Here is an 8,008-nt window from a genome sequence, read left to right on the forward strand (position 1 = left end):
ACAAAAAAGCAGCAAAATGGATGCAACATCATGGAGAAGCTTTTCTTGCTCAAAATTAGTTCCAACAAATTCCACAAGTATGTATGATGACTACTACTGATTATGAGTCAGATTTTCCTCCTCTCAAGAGATTTAATAAACAAGACGACCAAGGTACGGTCTCTCACCAACCAAAGGTTCAAAACACCACAACCTGGAACGCGGATGGGACTTTCAGAAAAGTATCTCCGCCCAAAGAAGTTCTCAACTGGCAATCAGAAAATATGATTGCCCAAAACAAGGTCTTAAAGCAAGTCGAGTTACAAAATACTAGAATAGAGACGGCAGTAAAACAATCTCAGACTACTGTCATCGATAAACTCACTGCAAAGATTCAACAGACTCATGAAGAGCTTCTAGCCATCATCAAAGCAAACTCAGTCCCGATGCCAGTATTCCTGGAAAAAGAAGCCGAGATGAAGAGCCTTAAAACTCAACATGAATCCCTCAATAATTGGTTCTGCTAACAAGAATCGATAAAGGCTCCTTCAACTAGCTATTTGGGAACCTTGTCCCTGTTCGAGATAACTATGACGCTGGTCCCTTGGCAGTTTGCTACAATACCAAAATCCTCCCAGCCTTTTCCTATTACTGGATTTGTGCAAGAGGACTCTGTTGTAAGATTAAGACGCATGCTTGATGAAAACCAACAACAGAAGACAAAAAAGGGGAAGAAGAAAGAATTGTTGACGCCTTTTTTCGTCAACAGTGAAAGAAGAGCACATAAACAATAATCAGTAATGGCCAATAAAAATATGATAATACAAACACGATTTTTTACATAGTTCATCAGTTAAATCTGCCTAGTCCACGAGTCTTTCTTATTAAGACTTAAGAATATCTCTGAAAACCCTTCAAGGATGAATTCTCTAGAGTTTTCCTTAGGCTCACAAAAGTTCGGTCCTTTACAATGGTGCATGACCTCTCTATTTATAGAGAAGATTTCAGAATACTATCCCACATATTTTGGGTAGTTACTCTTTTTATCCAAATAAATTAAATGGCCTTAAATGCCTATAATCCAATATAAAAGGAAACGTCCCCTGAAGACCAGGGGGCGTATAACTAATCAAATAATATCCCTTGATTGTAGGGGATTTACAGTAATAAATGTAGATCGCGTCTCTTATAGATGACTCATATAGGATATTCAAAGTTATTATCCTATATCCCCAAGGCCATATTCTCCCATGTTTCTTACTGACTTTCGAGCTATAACATATCCCGAGGCCACATGACTTCGAGCTCGTACGCGCGTCAGGCTCGGAGCCCCTGATCCGAGGTCATCCTCGAGAACAGATGCACCTCGAGGTCTACCTTTCGAGCTTGTGAGTATTTCGAGGCTACCATCTTCGAAGTCGTCTCTGTTTCGCAGGCTCGATGTTTAGATTTCACACATATTCCAGACTTTACGAGTTCATTCATTATACATTCAGTTTTCGAGGTCACACTCATCGTGGCTCAAAATCTGGGTATAACATCTTGCCCCTTCAAAAGTATTTGTTCGAATCCTAAGAGAAGGAAACTTTTGAACTACTTTCTTCGGGAATCGTACCGTCACATACTTAAGAATGGACACACGTCAGTTGGGTATTGCTCATTCATGGCACTCGAGTACCTTGGAAATCTCCCCACGATCATTCGTATGCCACCTTTTCGGTGCCATCATGTCATCGATCCCTGACCGTTGGATTTTATGAGGATTCTGGCCAATGGATCAGATTAATCCTTTTTATCACTTTTCTCCCTCTATATATACAAGGTCTTCTTCTTCCTCTTATTTTACACGCATCAAAGGAAAGAACAAAAACAAAACCAGAAAGCTCTCCTTGGGAATTTTTTGCTTGTGCATGTTTTCTCAGCCGAAGAAACAGAGGACCGCCAATCTGTTCGAGACCGTAAGCTCATATCTGCAGCCTCTCCTTCAATCAATGATTTCTTTGCAATCGCCATTATTGTGTAAGTGTCCAATCTTTATTTTCCCTTATGCCAGTTTTTGTTCATATTGTTCTTGTTATTTCTGTGAATGTACTAGTTTACTTTCTTAGTACGATACGTTAGGGAATTTTTGACCGATAGGATTCCACGTTTACGTCTCCAAACTAGGTTTACATCACTGGTTCCATACCCAGTTTTGATGTTTGAGCAAGATCTCTTTTTTCTGGGTTTTAAAATTTTAAAAGACATTTCTTGTACACCAAGATATCGGGTATAAAACCTTGGCCTTGATGAATGCACGATACCCAAGATTACCTTTTCTGGTTATCCGCCACTCTTTTTCCCATGATTTTTGGGATTTTCAAAAATAATTATCCACTCTCCTCCTGCTTTTCGTGGAATACACGATCTGACTTTTTAATAAGGATCTTAGTATCGAGCTTGTTTTGTTCTTAAACTCCGAGCTTGTCCTGTCAAGCTCGTAATTCTTGCATGCATGGCCCTCACCGTTTTTTCTTTCTCGCTAGATGTCACAGAATCTGGAAAGACGGTGGGGGTCGTTGCTGGCAATCCCTTATTCGCCCAAAACCCCGAGCCCGGAATCGCTGTTTGCTCGGAATCAACGTCGAATTCGCGAGTATGATCTCGCACACGAACAGGAGGATATTCGAGCTCATTACCGCCGCCAAATTGACGAGGTCATAGAGAAGAAAAGGAAGATCCTTCGAGAGGCTATTTCCCCAGAATCCTTTGAGAGGCCCAGGCCGATCCCACTCGACCCCAAACTGACAATGACTGTTGCGTACAGCCCGGGAGAGCTCCAATTTTCACTTATGGGGGAGCCTTCTACCTCGCAATCGCGGAGAGAAATCTTCGAGGCCGAGCACTATTGGAGCTCGGTTACCTCGACAAGTCAGATAACTGATATTCTAGCCCTCCATGGCCTCAGGTTGTCAAGCTCCTTGAGGTGTCAAGCTCCGACCGCTATCGAGCGGAGCTGCTACGCCCCTGGGAACCCTGACAACAGGTTAAGGTACGCGACATGGAGTCAGGAACACATGAAGGCAGGAGCGCTATTGCCTTTGGAGTCTTTTTTCAAGGCCTTCACGGATTTTGTTGGGTTGGCTCCGTTCCAGCTCAACACCAATTCTTACAGGGTTCTGTCTGCCCTGAGGTCGCTATACCACGAGCTGAGGTGGGAAGGACCTTCGCCGTAAGAGATTTTGTATCTCTTCTGTTTGAAAAGTAATCCCTCCCGAGCTCGGGGAGGAGATGGCTTTTACTACCTTTCGAGCTATCCCAAAGAGAAAAAGGTGTTTGAGGATCTCCCTAATCATCCACCTGATTTCAAAAAAGCCTTCTTCTGGACAGATGGCTTGTCCCCGTCTCGATGCTACTCATTCAGGCGGATTCGTAAGTATTCCAACCTTCTTTATTTCTGTGCTCAGGTTCTTATTTGTAGGTTCGTACTTAGTTGCCATGTGTCTTATTTTCCAGCCAATTTCCTCCGTCCTACTCCCGACGAGGCAATGAAGGGGCATAGAGAGGCTCTGCTCCAACTCCCTTATGGCAGGAGGTCTCTCTTGTACCTTTTGCATGTGGATAAGCTCCGAGCTTGCGGGCTTTTGGGAGATGGCCAGTCCACCTCGGACTGGTCCAACAAGAAGTATGATCATTGGGAGCAGATGCCTTTGCCCACAGGCATCCTTCCCCCGAGGAGGGAGGTGAGGCCTCCACCTCCAGCTCGCCGAAGGAGTCCACCGTCGGGGAATGAGGCTAATGATGAAGCCTCGAGCTCAGACTCGGATGAAGAAGGTAAAGTCATCCTTACCTCGAGAATGTGGTCCCCCACCTTGTTAAAGCATAAACCCGATAGGTTAGTTTCATGCCCGTATGATAGATACCACTTTTATATATGGACTCGGGTAGACGATCGAGTTCATAGGTTTGATAGTTGGCTCGGGAAGTATGACACCATGTACAGTCCAAATGAGGTGTGGAACGGGATAGCCGTCCAATATGGGAAAAATGACTATAGGGACCTTTCGAGGTTGACTTCCACCTATAGGGAATGTACTCCCCCCGCCTCTTCTGAGGATGGGGGAATTTCATGGTCCCCGAGCTCTAGTTCGGGGGAGAGTTCCAGTTAGGTCTTTCTTTACTTGGTTTTTTCTTTTTTATTTTTCAAGCTTATTATCATTATGTCTAACTTCGATGGGAACTGTGCAGGTTCCATGGACTCCAACCTCGACAATGTCATCGAGAGTGGTGGCGCCAAAAGGGAGCAAGCGTCCCAGGGCGGGGTCGCGGAAGTTGGACCGGCCTGCCAAAGTCCCCAAGAGGGCCGAGAAGACGCCTCCTCCCCCAGCTCCGCTTGTTACCAATTTCATCACGGCGCTGTCCTCGCAGGTTGGTGCCTCAACCATGGCACCGACTTCGCAGGTCGATGCCTCTACCATGGCACCGACTTCGCAGGTCGATGCCTCTATCATGACCGGGCCCCAACTTCCTGTAGTGGTTCGGCCGACACTTGGTCTGCCTCCTAGAAAGCTTTCCGCTTCTCGAACTCACAAGCTGTAAGTTTCTACCCACATGGAGGAGTATGTAACTGACAATGCAGCTGGGTCCCATGGGTCTACGCTGGGCTCGGATGTCATGTCCCGAATCGGCCAAAGCTTCAGCAGTCTCGAAGCTCCTCAATGGAAATACCTGAACAATGCTCGAGATTGCACTGCTCTCTATGAGAAGAGTATCGAGCTCACTGCCACGGTAAGTTTTCTTCTACTTCTTTGTTATATTTACAGTCCTGGCGTTAATGACGGTTTTTTCTTTTGTCAGTCTCTTGCCTTTACTGCCCAGCTGAACTATAAGTTGAATAACGAGATCCACTCGAGCAAGTCTTATGCTCAGGAGGCAAAGGATCTTCAACTCAAGGCGAGTGACGAGCTGAAGGTAGCAAACGACAAGCTTGAGGCAGGAGCAGAGGAGCTTAAGGCCAAAGCGTCCAAGCTTGAGAGGCTGAATACTAGGCTCGCGGAGCTTGAGAAGGAGAACGCTCGGCTCCATGAGGCTAACAAAAAGCTCAAAGAAGATCAGGCCGTTACTTTTGACATAATTGAGGGCGAGAAGGCTCGTCTCCTTGCTGAATATAAGGAGAAGAAGGACCAGGCGGTTGACTCAGCCATGTACAGATTGTGGGCCAACAACGAAGACCTGGACACCAGTTTCTTAGGTCCTCTTAAGGCGAAGCTTCTGGATAAGTGGAATGCTCGATTCGAGGTGGAAGAGGCTGCTAGGGAGGCCGCCTCTGAATGTGCTCAGGAGGATAGTCATGCTATTCGTCCTGAGGGATCCAGTGCTGCTGATGCTGAGAAGGCCAAGGAGACTCCTCCTTAAATTTGATCTCGGGGGAATCTTATCTTGGGGCTGCGTCCCCTTATTTTTGTAATTACTTTAATTTATGCCTACAGGGCTGATACAATTTCTTTTTTATATTAACTTATATATGCTTTACATTTCTTGGCTCGAAATATTTTGCATATTTTATATTAATGAGTTTATGTTTATTTCTTCATACAAACATAGTTTGGATTTAAGCTCGAAACTCGATGCATTCACACATAGTTTGTTCGAATTATCCGCTTCCGATCTCGTTATTCATCAAAATCGGATATTACTTTAACCACGAACTCGAAAGTACTTATATGGCGTGTAATGTGAATGGTTTAGTTATATCTTTTTGCTTAGTTACTTTTTCTTGTCCTCAGTTTTTACTCCAAGGTTAAGAGTTTGAAACTATTTTCATTTAAGATATTCCAGCCTTGATCTCGACTTATCTCGAAGTAGGTTTAGGTTCCTACTTATCATCGATTAGTTTTGGCTGGTTTGCTCCAAACCTGTTAAGTTTGCACATCTGGTTAAGTTTGCACCTGTTAAGTTTGCACATCTTTCGATAATTTGGTTGTCCAAACTATTTAAGCTTGCGTATCTGGTTACATCCAAATACTTTTATGTTTTTTGATAGTTCGGTTATGTCCAAACTATCTCAGCTCGCGTATCTAGTTATATCCAAATACTTTTATGTTTTTGATAGTTCGGTTATGTCCAAACTATCTTAGCTCGCGCATCTGGTTATATCCAAATACTTTTATGTTTTTGATAGTTCGATTATGTCCAAACTATCTTAGCTCGCGCATCTGGTTATATCCAGATACTTTTATGTTTCTCGTGTATGTTATTTTATTTTTTAAGCTGATGGTGTATGTACCAATGATGCCCCCTTAATATCCTGAGTGTGACCATAGGTTATTAAATTAAGAGAGATTGCAAAAATAAAAAGAGATAACATATTGAACGAAATAGATCCTTATTTAATGGAATTCGAAAATAGACAAATTAATACAGATAATCAATCATGGTTACAAGCAACACACTTCCTATACTACTGATAGTAAGGTCTAAGGTGTTCGCCATTCCATGCTCGCGGTACCAGGCTCCCGTCCAATCTCGCAAGTTTGTACACACCGGTCCGGATGACTGACTCTATCTGGTATGGGCCTTCCCAATTCAGCCCGAGCACACCAGCTGCTGGATCTCGTGTCGCCAAGAATACGCGTCTTAACACCAGATCTCCCACAACGAATCTTCGATCTCGAACCCTCTTGTTGAAATACCTAGTAGCTCGTTGCTGGTAGGCAGCGTTCCTTAGCGGAGCCTCGTTTCTTTTTTCTTCGATCAAGTCTAAGGTTTCTTCGAGATGAGTGTGGTTCGAGTCTTGGTCGTAAATTCGAGTTCGGACTGTTGGAATTTCGACCTCAATAGGCAACATAGCCTGACATCTGTATGCTAGAGAGAACGGGGTATGTCCCGTTGAAGTTCGAGCAGTGGTCCTATAACCCCATAGGACTTGGGGCAATTCTTCGGGCCAACGTCCCTTCGCTTCCTCCAACTTTTTCTTTAATGAACTTTTAAGAGTTTTGTTTACAGCCTCGACCTGGCCATTTTCCTGAGGATGAGCCACTGATGAAAAACTCTTTATTATTCCATTCTTTTCACAAAAGTTGGTAAACAAGTCGCTATCGAACTGGTTTCCATTATCAGTTACAATCTTCCTCGGCACCCCATATCAGCATACAATGTTCTTTACCACGAAATCAAGGACTTTTTTGGAAGTTATTGTTGCCAGCGGTTCAGCTTCCGTCCACTTTGTGAAGTAATCCACCGCGACTACAGCATATTTTACTCCACCTTTGCCAGTTGGGAGAGAGCCAATGAGGTCGATTCCCCATACTGCGAATGGCCATGGGGATGTCAACATGGTCAGCTCGGACGGTGGAGCTCGAGGAATCGTGGAAAATCTTTGGCATTTGTCGCATTTCTTTACATATTCGAAAGAATATGATTTAATGGTGGGCCAAAAATATCCTTGGCGTATGATTTTCTTGGACAGGCTATTCCCCCCAGTATGGTCTCCACAGAACCCTTCGTGAATTTCTTTGATGATCCTCTTGGCTTCGGGTGGAGTTACGCACCGTAGTAATGGCATGGAATACCCCCTTCTAAATAGCTTTCCGTCCATTATGGTGTATCGGGGAAGCTGATACATTAACTTTCGAGCCTGACTCCAGTCTTTTGGAAGGACACCGGTCTCGAGATATTCCATTATCGGGGTCATCCATGTTGGCTCAGACTCGATCATACATACGTCTTCCTCCTCCGGCTCGTTAATGCTAGGTGCCAAGAGGTGTTCAATGGGGACAACGTTTAGTTCATCATTCTCAGCAGAGGTAGGAAGCCGAGCTAAAGCATCTGCATTTGAGTTCCGCTCTCGGGGAACCTGTTCGATCGCATAAAATCCAAAACATTCTAATGCGGATTTTTCCTTCTCTAAGTAAGCTGCCATTCTTGTGCCACGAGCCTGGTGTTCTCCCAAGATTTGATTAACCACGAGCTGGGAGTCACTATAGCAATGTATAGCTTTGGCTTTAAGCTCTTTTGCTATACGAAGTCCCGCGAGTAAAGCCTCGTATTC

Source organism: Humulus lupulus, chromosome 6 (assembly GCF_963169125.1).
Source record: "Humulus lupulus chromosome 6, drHumLupu1.1, whole genome shotgun sequence".
Classification (NCBI taxonomy): Eukaryota; Viridiplantae; Streptophyta; class Magnoliopsida; order Rosales; family Cannabaceae; genus Humulus; species Humulus lupulus.